Genomic DNA, 15,673 nt, shown 5'->3' with positions numbered 1-15,673 from the left:
CTGAGCGACACCATGAGGAAATTCATCGTCTCCGACACAACAGCCCCACTAAGGCACCGAATGAGAGTCTTTAAATAATCATAGACTGTGGGAAACACGTGCCAGCTACAATTAACTTGACAAAATTTAGCTGACAGCAGAAGAGCTTAAGATTAGTAAATAGAGGTGCTCAAAAGCCTGGAAGCTCAATGCTCTATTGGCAAGCTATAGGGCTCATGACAGATATACACCAGAAAAAGTTTTAAAAAATAAAAAGAACAAGATAAAGAAAATTCTATCAAAGTCAGAGTGAATGATGAGTTCTGCTAATGTTTTATCTGACGTTAGGAAAGTATAATTATGAACATAGGATGTACTTAATTCTTTAATTATTGCTAATGTTATTGCTAAGAGAATATATGTTGCTTTCTTTTTTAAGTTATATGACTCATGTCACCTAGTAACACTGTGACAGCTTTTGATAGCTCACCACTGTCAAAGAGATTCTCAATTTTTTTAATGTCTCCAATATTTAAAAGCACCAGTTTAAATGAAAATAAAAGAAATAATTTAAAATTAAAATATAGTTAGCCAAAAATGCCTTAAACCACTATTAATAAAAATATTAAAATAAAGTGAAATGAAGAATAATAATCAAAACGCTTAACTTGAAGTTAACTTTCCAATTAAATTCTGAACCTTATTCAAATCGGTTGTGCACAAAACTGCAGGTGAAGAACAATTGGAAACCCCCACTGCACAACAGCACCTTCCCTTCAGAGCACCAGCAGCCCTCAATATCAGTTGGCAAAAGAGCAGTTCTACCTTCAGAACTGCTGTCCACATCAGGGCTCAATCCAGCCCAATATTCAATAGGAACAGATTTTTCTTCTTGGTTGAAACAGCATTAAAAAAAGGAAAATCCACCTTGAAACTCTGACAAATCCACGCTTGAAATATCTCATTTAATGGAATGATCGAGGACTCCTTAAAGAACACCTGAAGGAAATCTCCTTAAGCAATATTCAATAGCTTAAGAAATAGTAGGGTGATCGTAAACTTCAAGCATGCAAAGGAACTGGTCAGAAGTATTATCACTGCAGGTTATTTCTCCTGTGAGTTTGTTGATTCATATTTTTCAAGGCTCAATAAAGTACAAATATGCAACATCATTTAGCAACACGTCCAAGATATTTTAAAATGTAGCTGGATTGAATATATTTAGATAACACACACTTTGGTTGGTATGTATATGCAGAGCAAGACTGAAAATGGGATAGTATAATTAAACACATATACGTGTTGGCAAGCGAACCCAGTGAGTCAAAAACACACGCACACTAGAAAGCATGTGTGAAAAGAGAGAGCAGTCTATGAGTAGGAGGTCCAGTTGATTCACCGTGCTATCAGACAGCCAAAAGCGCACCTGTCACATCCTGACAATCAATCTGATACAGTACATCGGTGATCAAGTTAAAACATACTAAATAATAATTTCCTCCCTTATTCACTTTAACAATGAGCTGTTTCTGATCTTCACACTACTCTTCCCCCACTTTGCTCCACCTGCCTCTCAATATTTTGTTTTCTCTCTTTTTGCCTCCATCTTTCACCTGCCACTGTCTCCCCAAATCTATCTGTACTCCCCTTCCCTACCTGACACAACCTGCTTGTCATCTTACACCCTTCCATAGTCCACTAACCACCCTGGGCTCCAGTCTCACCACACCCCTTCCCCACTTTATAGCGGCCATCTTAACTCTCCACTTACAGTTCTCTACACAAGATTTTGACCCAAAACATTCAAAAATTCATTTCCCCCCACAAATGCTGCTCAACCCACTGAATTCCTCCAGCAAATTGTTTGTTGCTGCAGACTATTTTGTCTCTTTTATTGAAGTGATTTGGTTTTGTTTTTCAAAGGAAAACTGAATAGTCTTTTGCTTATTTCTCAGCAGCTCCGCAGTAATAAGGCCATGGATCCTATCCCAGTTCTAACTTGGCCCAGTATATAAAATCATAAGAAATGGGAGCAAGCCCTGATCCATATTCAATAAAATTGTGGCTAAACTTGTGCCTCAAAATCTTATTTTCTGCCCTGCTGCCATAATTCCAATTCCTCTAATCGAAATGTATCAATCCCAGTTTTGAGGTATTGATCGTGTGGATGAGGCATTGCTCATGTGGATAGTCAGAGGCTTTTTCCCAGGGCTGAAATGGCTAACATGAGAGGGCACAGTTTTAAGGTGCGTGGAAGTAGGTACAGAGGAGATATGAGGGGTAAGTTTTTACGCAGAGAGTGGTGAGTGCGGGGAATGGGTTGCCAGCAACGGTGGTGGAGGTGGATACAATAGGGTCTTTTAAGAGACTTTTGGATAGGTACATGGAGCTTAGAAAAATAGAGAGCAATGGGTAACCTTAGGTAATTTCTAAGGTAAGGACGTATTCAGCACAACATTGTGGGCTGAAGGGCCTGTATTGTGCTGAAGGTTTTCTATGTTCTATGTTCTATGTTCTATGTTCTATGTTCTAAAATAAATGATTGAGCCTCCATGGGCTTTCAGCTAAAGAATTCCAAAGATTCATCACCCTTTTATTCAAGAAATGCTATCTTACTTCAGTCCTAAATTTTTTGGGCTTCATTTTGGGGCTGTAGTATTTTGTGCTAGACTCCTCAGCTTGGGGGAAAAAAAACATCCTCCCAGCATCTAACCTGTTGAGCCTTCCAAAAATTTTGTTAGGTTCATTAAGGTCATCTTTCACTCTTATGAACTTTCGAGAAATAGAGGCCTAGTGTAGTCAATCTCTTCTTAGGCAACAGATGAAAAGAGGTTCATACCTGATTGAAGGACTTCAGTAGAGATTTAGCAGATTAGATCCTGGGAGAATTGCATAGGGTTTTTTTTCTGTCTTCACTCTTAGGCAAGGAGACCAAAATGTACACAATACTCCTGGATTATCTGGAAGTTGTTTCCATGGTGTAACTGCTGGGAAATCTCAACAACATTGGCCTCCATTGCTGGCTTTGCGAAGTCCTCAACATTTAGCCATCATAAAAGCCAAATGCATGGGGTTTCATTCAGAACAATTAAAACTTCCTGGTAAACTTCAGGTCAATTTCTTCTACTTCTGAAGGTCTGCCTGTTAAATGATATTGAGGCACTTTAATTAATTCCATCCCTTTGGTGACACTGTGGTCATGGTCATTTTATGCCAGATCCTATTTAATTCCAATATGTTAGGAGTGTACTGACAGCAAAATAGCTTGGAAATTGAAGGATGCTTTTACCTGGATACTACTAAAGTAACAATTTTTACATCTGTAGCGATGGGCAGACAGTGCAGAGAGGTACGTGATAACATCATAATGAGATATATTCTGAGGCCAAGAGTCCATCTTATCATACAGGAGCCCCATTCAAGAATCTGATAACAGTGAGATAGGCGCTACCTTTGAGCTTTGTGGTACATGTTGTCAGGCTCTTCTATCTTCTGCCCAATGGGAGAAGATAGAATATCTGGGGTGGGTGAAGTCATTGATAAACTAGGCTGCTTCAAAGAGACAGCAAGAAGTATAGACGCAGTACATGGAGGGGAGGTCAGCTCCTGGGATGTGCTAAGCTGTGTCTACAACTCTCTGCAGTTTCTTGTGGTCACATGCAGAGCCACTGCCATACAAGCTGTGATGCATCCAAACAGAATACTTGCTATGGTGCATTGATGAAATTTGGCAAGAGCCAGTGGAGACATGCCACACACACAAAATGCTGGAGGGACTCAGCAGGCCAAGCATCAGCTAAGGAAAAAAAGTACGGTCAACATTTTGAGCCGACATCTTTCGAAGGGCCTCGGCCAGAAACGTCAACTGTACTTTTTTCCGTAGATACAGCCTGGCCTGCTGAGTTCCTCCAGCATTTTGTGTGTGTTGCTTGGATTACCAGTGTCTGCAGATTTTCTCTTGTTTGAGAACATGCCAAACTTTTTTAGCCTCCTGAAGAAGTAAAGATGTTGGTGTGCTGTCTTGGCCGTGACACCATCGTGATTGGTGCGCTTTTCACAGCTAGAAGCTTTAAGCCCTCAACCATGTCACTAAGTTCCCTATCTCCTTCCTGTTCTCTGGCTCATCATTATTTGAGATCATGGACTACAACAGCAGTATCATCTGCAAACTTGAAGGTGGAGTTAAAGCAGAATCCGACCACACAAGCACGAATGTACAGGGAGGATGCTACCTTGTGGAGCAACTGTGTTGAGAATAAGCATGGCAGAGCTTGTGCAGTCCATCCTTACTGATTGGCATCTGTTGGTCAGAAAGTCAAGGATCCAGTTAGAGTTGACTTCCAGGGTCTGGAGTTTGGTGAGGAGTTTACTTGGAATTATGGTATTAAAGGCAGAACTGTATTTAATAAATAACAGTCTGATGTAGGTGAGTTTGCTGTCCAGATGATCCAGGGATGAGTATAGAGCCAGGGAGAATGCATCTGCCGTAGGTTTGCTTTGATGGTAGGCAAAGTGCTGTGGGCCAATGTAGACTGGAAAGCTGGAGTTGTTACATACCATGACCAGCCACTCAAAGCATTTCATGGCAGTAGATGTTAGAGCTAGTGGGCAAAGGTTATTAAAAAATGTTACCTTGATTTTCTTGGGTACCAGTGTGATAGTGGTCTCCTTAAAGCAGAAGGGAACCACAACCTGAAGCAGGGAGAGGTTGAAAATGTCAGCAAGTACCCCTATCAGCTGATCCATACAGGATCTGACACAGCCAGGCACAACATCTAAGCCCAACGCTTTCCAAGGTTCACCTTCCAGAAATCTTACATCCGTGGTAGTGACGGTGGGTTCCAGTGCACTGAAGACTGTCAGGGTGGGTGGTGACATACTTGTTCCCTTTGGTTCAAAACGTGCATAGAATGTATTAAGCTCATCGGGTAGGAATGTGCTTTTGTTGGCATTGTTGCCTGACTTCATTTTGCAACTATAGAGCATGTAAGCCCTGCAACATCTGACAGCTGGACTAGGATTCCATTTTGGACTGGTACTGTCTCGTAGCATCTGGGATAGCATTATTGTGGTCATATCTTGATTACTTGTAAAGGTCAGGGTTGTGTGTTTTGAATGCTGCAGGCCTAGACCAGAAAAGAGTGAACCTTCCAGTTCATTCATCGTTTCTGGTTTGGAAACACCCAGGTCGTCCATTTTGAGACACAATCCTAAGCCTACTTGCTGGTAAAGGCCGTGATGGTAATGATATGCACACCTAGGTTATCAGCTAGGTCTTTGAACATGGACCAGTCTACCAACTGAGAACAGTTATGTAGAAGCTCATTTGTTTCCTCAGATCTGCACTATACATATTTCTGTACTGGATGCTCCCGTTTCAGCTTCTGGTTGTTTACAGGGAGTATGGCCTGGTGGTCTGAATCACCAAGGTGTGGACAGGGTATGGCTCAGTAGGCATCTGTGATGGTTGGATGGACAGTGAGGTTGGGCCCCTGGTGGGATAAAAGATGTATACTGTGATAACACTTTCTTGAAGCTGGCCTGGTTGAAGTCACCTGCAATAATGATAAGGGTCTCTGGGTATCTAGTTCTAGGTTGTTAACTGCTGGGCAGTTTGTTGAGGGCAAGTTTCACGTTCGTCTGAGGTGGAAGGTACTCTGCTGGCAGAATAGCTGAAGTTAACTCCTGTGACAGGTGGCATGGGCAACACCTCATTGTTAGAAATTCCAGCTGGATGAGCAAGAGCTTGACAAAACCATCATGCCCAAACACCACGAGAGTTGATTAAGAAGCAGACTCTTCCATCTTTAACTTCGCCCAAGGATGTCATACAGTCCATCTAGTGAATTGAGAGCCCTTGGGTTGAATAACATAGTCAGGTGAAGCAGGTTTAAGCCATGTTTCCGTCAGACATTGCACACAGCAGTCCCTCAGTTCTCTTTGGAAGGTCAGTTTTGTCCTTAGTTCATCAGATTTGTTCTCAGTGACCTGATGTAGCTAATAGTATGCTTGGGGGGGCGGGGTGCTCTTGAACCCATGCTGTTGCAGCCCAGTGCTCTTGCCTCACTTCCGAGGGAACTGCTGACTCCGAGAGTTGGGCCTAACATTGGCTTGGGCCTTGGGCTTATGCACTTCATTTGAAAACAAAATAAGGCAAACTATTTCATAAATGTTGGTGAATTGAAAAGCTGGGTGTTCAGAGTTACCTGGGTATTTTTATGCATGATTCATTGAAAGTTAGCAAGTACTATGAGCAAATTACGAAGGCAAATAAAATCCTGGCCCTTATTGCAGGAAGATTTGAATGCAGGAGCTGAGACATTGTACTAAAATTATATGGAATTTGCTGCAACCACACGTACAATACTGTGAATGGTCTGGTCTCTTGCTTAAGAAAAAAGATTTTTGGAATGGTAGAAGTACAGTGAAGTAAGCCAGTCTAATTCATAGCCTGGATTGTATGAGGAGAGATTAAGCAGACTAAGTCTGTACTCTTGAGTTGAAAACATAGCATCAAGGAAATGGTGAGCTGGAATTGCAGCACTGCACAGAAGTCTTTGGTACATATATATAACTAGAGTGCCTAAGACTTTTGAACAGTATTGTATTTGTCAACATGAAGCGGAGAACGAGCTTGTAAATCTGGCTGGAGCAAAGGATGTTCGGAATGATGAGGATGGAGCACCATAGGACAGGTATGGGACAGGAGGCAGAGAAGAAATGGCAGGGTTGGGGGTGACGCAGGTGCAGACGCACCCTACCCTGAGACACCAGGGAATGTCATTTGATTCCAAACCATTGGTTTATTGATCATTTCAGCATGTCTCTCTGGTGCTTTCCACTCCCTCCCCTCTCCCTTCCCTTTTCCTAACCATGATTCCCCTCTTCCTGTCCCCTTCCCACTCTCAGTCCACAATAGAGACCCACATCAGAATCGGGTTTATCATCACTCACGTACGTTCTGAAATTTGTTTTTTTTTGCAGCAGCAGCAGCACAGAGCAATACATAAAACTACTACAGTACTATGCAAAAGCCTTAGGCACCATAACTAGATATATGAGCCGAAGACTTTTACACGGTATTGTATTTTGAAGGTAGGTAGGTATGGCATATGCCCTGGGCGCCATTGAGCAGTTTCTATTGAAGTCAGACCACCCATCCTCGGATACTGAAAAAAGAATTTTCTTCAGATGTATGATCTGTCTTTGATTATCATGGGTGAAAAGTACTAGGATGGCCTTATTTCAGAGCATTGTGTAAGAAGACCACAAAACATTTCTTTACGAATGTAGCCTGGGGAAAAGTACACGCTCAGGACAACAAAGACTTTTTCGGGTTTTAATTCTTTTATCGGTTTTTGATGTTTAAGTGCCAGAAGAAGGTCGCGAAACAAAACAAACCAATTGACAACCAGTTCTTGCCATTACAATCTCAGTTTAACTTTCAATCCACACCCTTGTGTATGAACAGAATTGCGTATGCAGTATAAAAATACCAGAACTAATACGGTACAAATACGGTACAAATACGGTAGTGGCAATCCTGAAGGAACACAATACAAACAACATTCGAATCCCACCCACCCAGCATCTTAAACATAACAGCGAAAAATGTAAGCGAATACATCTCATCTAAAACGTACACACGTGCTGAACTTCCGAACAGAGACTAAACATTCATGCTACACGGTTACATGCACAATCACTCCTGATACCATAAAGTTAGACAAAAGGTACACTTTGGCACAACTTTTACAAGATATTGCCTGGTAGTTAAATTACAGGAAGACTGACCTACTTGGCTGGTGAGGAACTTTGCCCAAGCCACGCGATCCAGCATTGAGTCACTTACTCAAGAAAATCTAAAGCATCCACATGTAAAACATATCAAATTACCGATATTCTCGATCCGCCAACAAGCATAAATGAATTCACATGGATATCGTCAATTAATGCTCACCTTTCCTCACCAAGCCCAGCACACACTGGGAGAAACCAATTCCAATGCCTTACCACATCTTCCGCAGAAGGCAAAATGATCTGCCCACTATCCCGCGCGTGCGTAATGACATCACCGTCTCCCTTAAAGGTACAGACAACTATTCTAGCATTACCCAAATGGCTGCCTAAGTACACTTTTAACCATACTGAATAAGATCCAATGGTCACCCGGTTACATTCTCCCCTGCATTCAAGTAATCGTCCTCGATTACTCGCTCACTACAAGGGTTCTTTTAACTTCCTTAATGGCTTCTCTAAAGAGAACTGAACTGAGACTAGCCAGTCATGTTTCCGGTCCACCATCGGTTCTTGACCCAACAGAGCATCCACAGGCAAGCGGGGATCCACCCCAAACAACAGACAGTAAGGCGAATACCCGGTGGTTGCGTGAGGTGTCGCATTATATGCATGCACCAACTCGGGTAGATGTTCTGGCCATCTGCACTTCTTTTCTGGAGGCCACGTACGCAACAACTCATGCATCGTCCTGTTGAAACGCTCACACTGCGCGTTTCCAGTAGGATGATGAGGGTGTGATACAGCTTTCCTTTACCCCGTATAGCTTGCAAAGCTCGGCTATAGTCATAGTCATAGTCATACTTTATTGATCCGGAGGGAAACTGGGTTTCGTTACAGTTACACCAACCAAGAATAGAGTATAAATATAGCAAAATAAAACCATAAATAATTAAATAATAATATATAAATTATGCCAGGAGGTAAGTCCAGGACCAGCCTATTGGCTCAGGGTGTCTGATCCTTCAAGGGAGGAGTTGTAAAATTTGATGGCCGCAGGCAGGAATGACTTCCTATGACGCTCAGTGTTGCATCTCGGTGGAATGAGTCTCTGGCTGAATGTACTCCTGTGCCCAACCAGTACATCATGTAGTGGATGGGAGACATTGGCCAAGATGGCATGCAACTTGGACAGCATCCTCTTTTCAGACACCACCGTCAGAGAGTCCAGTTCCATCCCCACAACATCACTGGCCTTACGAATGAGTTTGTTGATTCTGTTGGCATCTGCTACCCTCAGCCTGCTGCCCCAGCACACAACAGCATACATGATAGCACTGGCCACCACAGACTCGTAGAACATCCTCAGCATCATCCGACAGATGTTAAAGGACCTCAGTCTCCTCAGGAAATAGAGATGGCTCTGACCCTTCTTGTAGACAGCCTCAGTGTTCTTTGACCAGTCCGGTTTATTGACAATTCGTATCCCCAGGTATTTGTAATCCTCCACCATGTCCACACTGACCCCCCTGGATGGAAACAGGGGTCACCGGTGCCTTAGCTCTCCTCAGGTCTACCACCAGCTCCTTACTCTTTTTCACATTAAGCTGCAGATAATTCTGCTCACACCATGTGACAAAGTTTCCTACCGTAGCCCTGTACTCAGCCTCATCTCCCCTGTTGATGCATCCAACTGTGGCTTCACTTTCGAAGTTACGGCCCTGGTCAGAATGCAACCTCTCAGGGACACCGTACTTCATGAACCATTCCTTCAAGAGCACCCTGGCTGTAGTATCCACCTTTTGATCCCGAGTCGGAAATGCTTGGGTAAATTTAGTGAAAACGTCCGTGACCACTAAGACATTCTCACGCCCATCACTTGCCGGCTCCAACACAGTGAAATCTACAGCTACAACTTCAAGCAGCCTAGTAGCCAGAAATGACTTTATGGGGGGGGGGTGGGGGCGGACCCTAGGCTGCGGCATCTTAGTTAGTACACAACGCGGACAATTTTTGACCCACCGTGCCACACCCTCGTGTATGCCCACCCAAAAACATCAGCTTCTCAACAACTGCAGAGTACGTTCTTTGCCTTGATGGCCCATAAAATCATGTAAATGCTCTAACACTTTGCTCCTCAAGCTGTTAGGTACCAGAAGCTGGTAACACTCCCCAAGCTTTTCATCCTCAACTACCCTATACAGTAACCCTTTACGCTCCCTGATACTGTCCCAGTGCCTTAACAGAGGCAAAAAAGGCTTTGGCAGAGTTTTACGCTCCTGGCCACTCAGCTTCCTCTTCTGATCCCATAAGTCTCTTAGGACACCTAACACAGGGTCTTGCTGCTGAAAAGTCCGCAAGTCCCCATTAGAATAACCTGGGAGGGTTGAAGTGTTCCCTTGCGTCGGACCACTTACATTGCTAGTACCAGCTTCCCAGGCTCGAATTTGCTTAACCCTACAGCTGTTAAGACCAGCAGTAACCAGTGTCGCGATTGATCGAACTACAAATCGCCACAGACCCCCCAGACTTCGCATCCTCTGAGACAGGCTCAGGCTCCCCTGCAAATGGCTGCCTAGAGGGTGCATCAGCCACGGTATCGCTCCTACCCCAACGATACGGGATATTGAAGTCAAACACTGCGTAGACAAGTTGCTTACACTGGCTGATAATGTTCATGCCTACAATACATGGGATAGGTGGTTTGGTGTTAACAGGATCCCTGACCACTAGAAAGCCACAGTTGGGTATCTTCATGCCCATTGCTTGAACTTCTAGCCCTAGATAGCCAAGGTAAGAGATATCAAGACCGTTTGCAGCTGCTAGCCTAAGCCAGCCAGCAGTGGACAACAAGCTCTCGTCCTCTCCATTCAAGTGTTCTCAAAAGAACTGTTCAGTCAGGGTGCTTACCTGACTACCTGAGTCCAACAGACAACGGACAGCGACACCTAATACTTCAAGCTCCACAACTGGGCATGTCCCTATAGCGCGTTGCAGCAACTGGTCACAGGATAGCTGTATATTATCTGTATCTATGAGGTTCTGCCGAATTGCCCGACTCCCAAGCTCTTGAGGACAGGAGGATGCAGACTCCACTTCCCTTGCACACTGCTTCTGTGGGCAATTCCTGGCCAAATGCCCTCCCACCTGACACTTGAAACATACTGGTTTCCCATCTTCTGAGAACCTAGGCTGTAAATTACATCTGCCACTAGTAGCACAGTGAGATCTTTCACTGCTTGAGTGAATTCACAAAGGGCCTTGCCCTGCTCTGCGACCACTTCAAGGACGTCATCTAGTGTGACAGACTCAGATTCCCAAGCTTTAACAATTGAGCACTGTGCCTGGCCACTGCTACACTTTGACTTCCCAGACCTTGTATTTCCCAGGGGCTTTTCTATGAGCCACAGACGAGCCTCCTCTCTCACTTCTATCATTGAGGACTCAGGGTGGCCCCATACAAATCTGTGGAGCTCCCTTCTGAGGATCCCTGATCCCCTCTATAAATTGATCTCTTAGCACCACCCTCTTATTGGTCATGGCATCAGGGGAGTGCTTCAGTATCAAGCTAAGAGCTTGGGCTAAGGCATGTGAAGACTCTCTTGCATCTTCACCCTCATGCTGTCTGCGACTGTGGAAGCCATGCCACAGCTGGGGTGCACTACGCTTGTCTCTGAAAGCTTCCCTGAGATAGGTGAACAAGTCATCAGCGTGGTCTTCCCCAGCATCACTGCGCATACATGCTTCCTCTAAGGCTGCACCCTGAGCAGGGACATAACAAAGTCGTACTGATCCTGGTCAGACTGATTTCTAGTATGAAGTGGACGTTGTACTTCTTCAATAAAGTCATCAACAGACCTCCCATCTTTCTCAACGTCCCCCGTAAATGGAACAATGTGTCTTTCCCCTGGGACATATGCATAGGACCTTCTGCTTAAATTATCTATGTTTGCCATGGCTTCATCATACCTACTACGCAATCCCCTCATTTGTTCGTTCAAATCAAGTTCAACTGGTATGTCCTCTGAGCGTGACATAGTAAAACCTTAAGTCTTTAAAGTTCACACAACAAGCCTGCAAAAGGAGCTGCTGCTGTCCTTTGCTGCAAATGCACTGGTTTCATGGCCCGCAGTTCTCTGGGTCCACGTCACCGCTCTGCGTCCTGACGTCAGTCGCTGACGTCCCGGCCCGTTCCCGAGGCCCCAGTGTGCTCTCCACGAGGCTCTACCACGCTCTCTCCTTCCTCCCAACGGGAACACGGTCCTGTCTTCACCACTGCTGTAGTAGGTACTGTATATTATACTGCATACGATTTTTACGATTTTTTGATTTTGCTAGGATTTTGGAACAAGGTGCTCATTCGCATTGACCGTATTCAAAAGAGGCTGCAGGATCCTAGCATGAACTTCCACGATGCTGCCCTGGATTTGAAAGCCCTCCGAGATCATTTTTATGATGAAAGAGAAGTGTTGGTCAGTGAGTCACTCGAAGAAGGAGTCGGTCTCTGTCAGGAATGGAATATTGAAGTTGAAAGACGTCAGAGACAAAAGAAATGAATGGCTGATGAGAACTCGAGAGACGCTGGGTTAACAGCTAAGGAGGAAATGGAAAGAGTCATGAAGGGAACACTCGACCGTCTTCACAGAGAAATGGATGAAAGGTTTGCTCGTTTGCACGACACTGATGCCAAGTTGTGTTCCTTCTTGATGTCGAGGGACTGTGTTACGGCACCGACAGTAATGTTCTAAAGAAGAAGTGCGAAAATTGGGCGAATTGTACAGCTCTGATGTTGATGGACAGCAGCTATATGAAGAAATTTTGGATTGCAGAATGTTGCTATCAAAGCGGGTCAACATGAAAATATCAAGACCTGAAGAGCTTCTTGAATTTATTGTTCAGTATGGAGATGAGCGCATCTTCCCCAATCTTCGCATTGCTATTCAGATAATGCTAACCTATCTCAGTTTCCATCACCAGCTGTGAGAGATCATTCAGCAAGTTAAAACTAATACTTTCGTATTTGAGAGCCTCCATGGGTCAAGGCAGACTCTGTGATCTTGCTCTGCTGAGTGTAGAAAGAGAAGAAACTGAAAAAACTGAGTTTGATCACATCATAGACCAATTTGCATCAGTGAAAGCAAGGAAGGTGCAGTTATAATTTTCATGTAGTGCCATATTTTGTTAATTAAAAGATTAATGAGCTTGATTTGTATTTTTGAGCTGATATTATAGTAAAGTTATCTAAAAGATGGGTGTCAGATGTTTGGACAGGGGCACAATTTCAGTGCTTGCCATAGGCGCTATTTTCCGTAGATATGCCCCTATTTGAATATGAACTGTAAATCAAAAAGTAAAATTCATTTAAAAATATATATTACAAAGCAACTTACAGTACTTTTAAGACCATGTATTACTTAAATCCTTTGCACGATTTTGTAATTATGCAACAATTTTAGGCCACGGTGTGTGAAAGAGTTTGCATGGAATAAATTTCAATTGATTTTCTGACTTTAGAACACATTTATGATTGCACTAAAAATAGCAAGTGGTAAACGTTCCCACTATGTTTGTGATATTAATAACACATGCAATCCAAGGGAAATCATTTCCCTCTAAGCAGCAAACATTTGAAAATATGAGAGGACTCCAGGGAGTACAAAATGGGAAACGAACTAGAAAATAAATCATTATTTGTTAGTCATTTTGAAGTAAGTACATTGATGTAACAAGACGAATTGCAATATCTGAATGAGTAATTGGCTGAGGCCAATAAAAAATGTTTCATTTAAAAAATACTTATCATGAGTGGAGCAAGAAACCATTCAGCTAAAGATAACTGAAATAAGATGAATTAGAAGAAAACTGTAAAAAACATGGAAATAAATATTAATAAATATATAATATTTAAATATAAGAAAATAAATAAGCTGTAAAATTAATTTTTACCGATTGATATTTGCAAGTGTTACAGGGACAAATCAAGATCTAGAATTTTTGTTCTATAAATTAATCCACGCACCTCTTGAGAGGTATATCCTGGACAGGTTTGTCTTCAATATGCGCTATCTACCATATTAGCAACTGAAAACAAGTTTACTACTCATACCTGGTGCAGAATGATTCTCACTGTACTCGAAGTCACCTAGAAGCCTCTCACATTTATTGACCTATTGGTGCAGTCTGCAAAAAAAAGAAATTATTTTCTCTAAAGCCCTTCTCATGGTAACTTATCACTTCCCCTAACCTACGTACATACCTCCAACTTGATTAGCATCTCTCCAGAACTGAGCCCTTCTCTTGACCTTTGACCTTATTGTTAGCTTCAGTACTTAGCCTTTATCCAAGTTCCATCTGCAGTCAACATTGCCAGCTTGAAGAGCTGCTGCAACACAACATCTTCATCAGATGATTAACGAACTAAGAAATAAATCATTGTTTGGAAGTCATTTGGAACCACATTTTGATGTAACAAGAAGAAGAACTGCAATATCTAAAAGATAATTGATTGAGGACAAGGAAAAGTACGAAGTGTTTTATATAAGAAATGCTTATTAAGAATGATGCAGAAAACATTCAGCTAAAGGTAAATAGAATATGAAGAACTGAGAAAATAACCAAAAGTATTTGGATAATACAGAAAGAAATATAAACAAATGTGTAAGTATTAGAAGTTGAATGATAACAAAGAAGGACTGTAAAGGAAATATGATGGTATTACATTTTAAGCTTTTAGTGTGCCAGGCTAGATTCCAAGCTAACTTCCCTCAAAGACTGAAAACCATTTTATTGTAAACTTTCCATGATTACAATGCTCTGCAAAAGTATTAGGCATATATACTGTATATAGCTAGGGTGCCTAAGACTTTTGCACAGTACTGTATATTATGTTTTCCCAAATAACTCTTAATACTATTGAGCTAATACAAACTAAGTACTCTTATTTCTGTTTCCCAAACGCCTTCCTATTTTAGCCAATATACTGTACAGTACTGTGCAAAATTCTTAGGCATCCTAGCTATATATATGTTCCAAAGACTTTTGCATGAATTTGTACCAACTACTGAAGTAAGTCTAACTGTCCCTAATTCAGTGGCTGCCACTTTTCTTTTGCTTAATGAATATCTGGCAATTTTTGGCATTGTTCTCATTTCTGTAACATTATGGGTTGGGCCTCTCCCTCCTTTACCCACCCTTCAATACATTTGCAATGTACACTCACCAATTACAGTGCACCAGCAAGTGAAGTTGAAGAAGTTGAGATTCATTTCTCTAGAAAGCAAAGTATTGAGATTTATTTGTTTATTAATTGATATAGTGTGAGTAAGGTCCTTCTGGCCCTCTGGGCCGTCCCACCCAGAAATCCCCTGATTTAACCCTAGCCTAATCACGGGACAATTTACAATGACCAATTAAACTACCAACTGGTACGTCTTTGGACTGTGGGAGGAAACTGGAGCATCTGGAGCAAACCCACGCGGTCATGGGGAGAACGTACAATCTCCTTACAGGCAGCAGTGGGAATTGAACCCAGGTCCCCTGTACAGTAAAATGTTGTGCTACCCACCACACCACCATGCAAGTTTGATGAATATAGAGGAGGGCCTAGAAATTTCCTTGCATGGTTCCAAAAACAGGACTCAACAGGCAGCTTTAACCTAAAGTATAGCAATACAGTGGTCATGTCTGGGCAGCTTGGCATTCATGGGGAAATTCCATCCCCGACATATCACCAGATTTCATTTATGGTGGATCCTTTTTCCTACATAAATTATCAATGGTGCAACATTTACAGTCCATCTAAATATTACTTTCAATCTTAAATATCTGAAGAACAACATTTCTTATTTACTCATAAAATAATCATTTTTTTTATCAAACCTGGTTCCTGGAAGATAAAAATACACCATTTAAAGGTCACTCAAATTGTATATTTATTCTACTTTGTATACTTGCAAAC

The sequence above is a fragment of the Mobula hypostoma genome, chromosome 16 (assembly GCF_963921235.1).
Source record: "Mobula hypostoma chromosome 16, sMobHyp1.1, whole genome shotgun sequence".
Taxonomy (NCBI): domain Eukaryota; kingdom Metazoa; phylum Chordata; class Chondrichthyes; order Myliobatiformes; family Myliobatidae; genus Mobula; species Mobula hypostoma.
Note: the sequence above shows the minus strand (reverse complement) of the source record.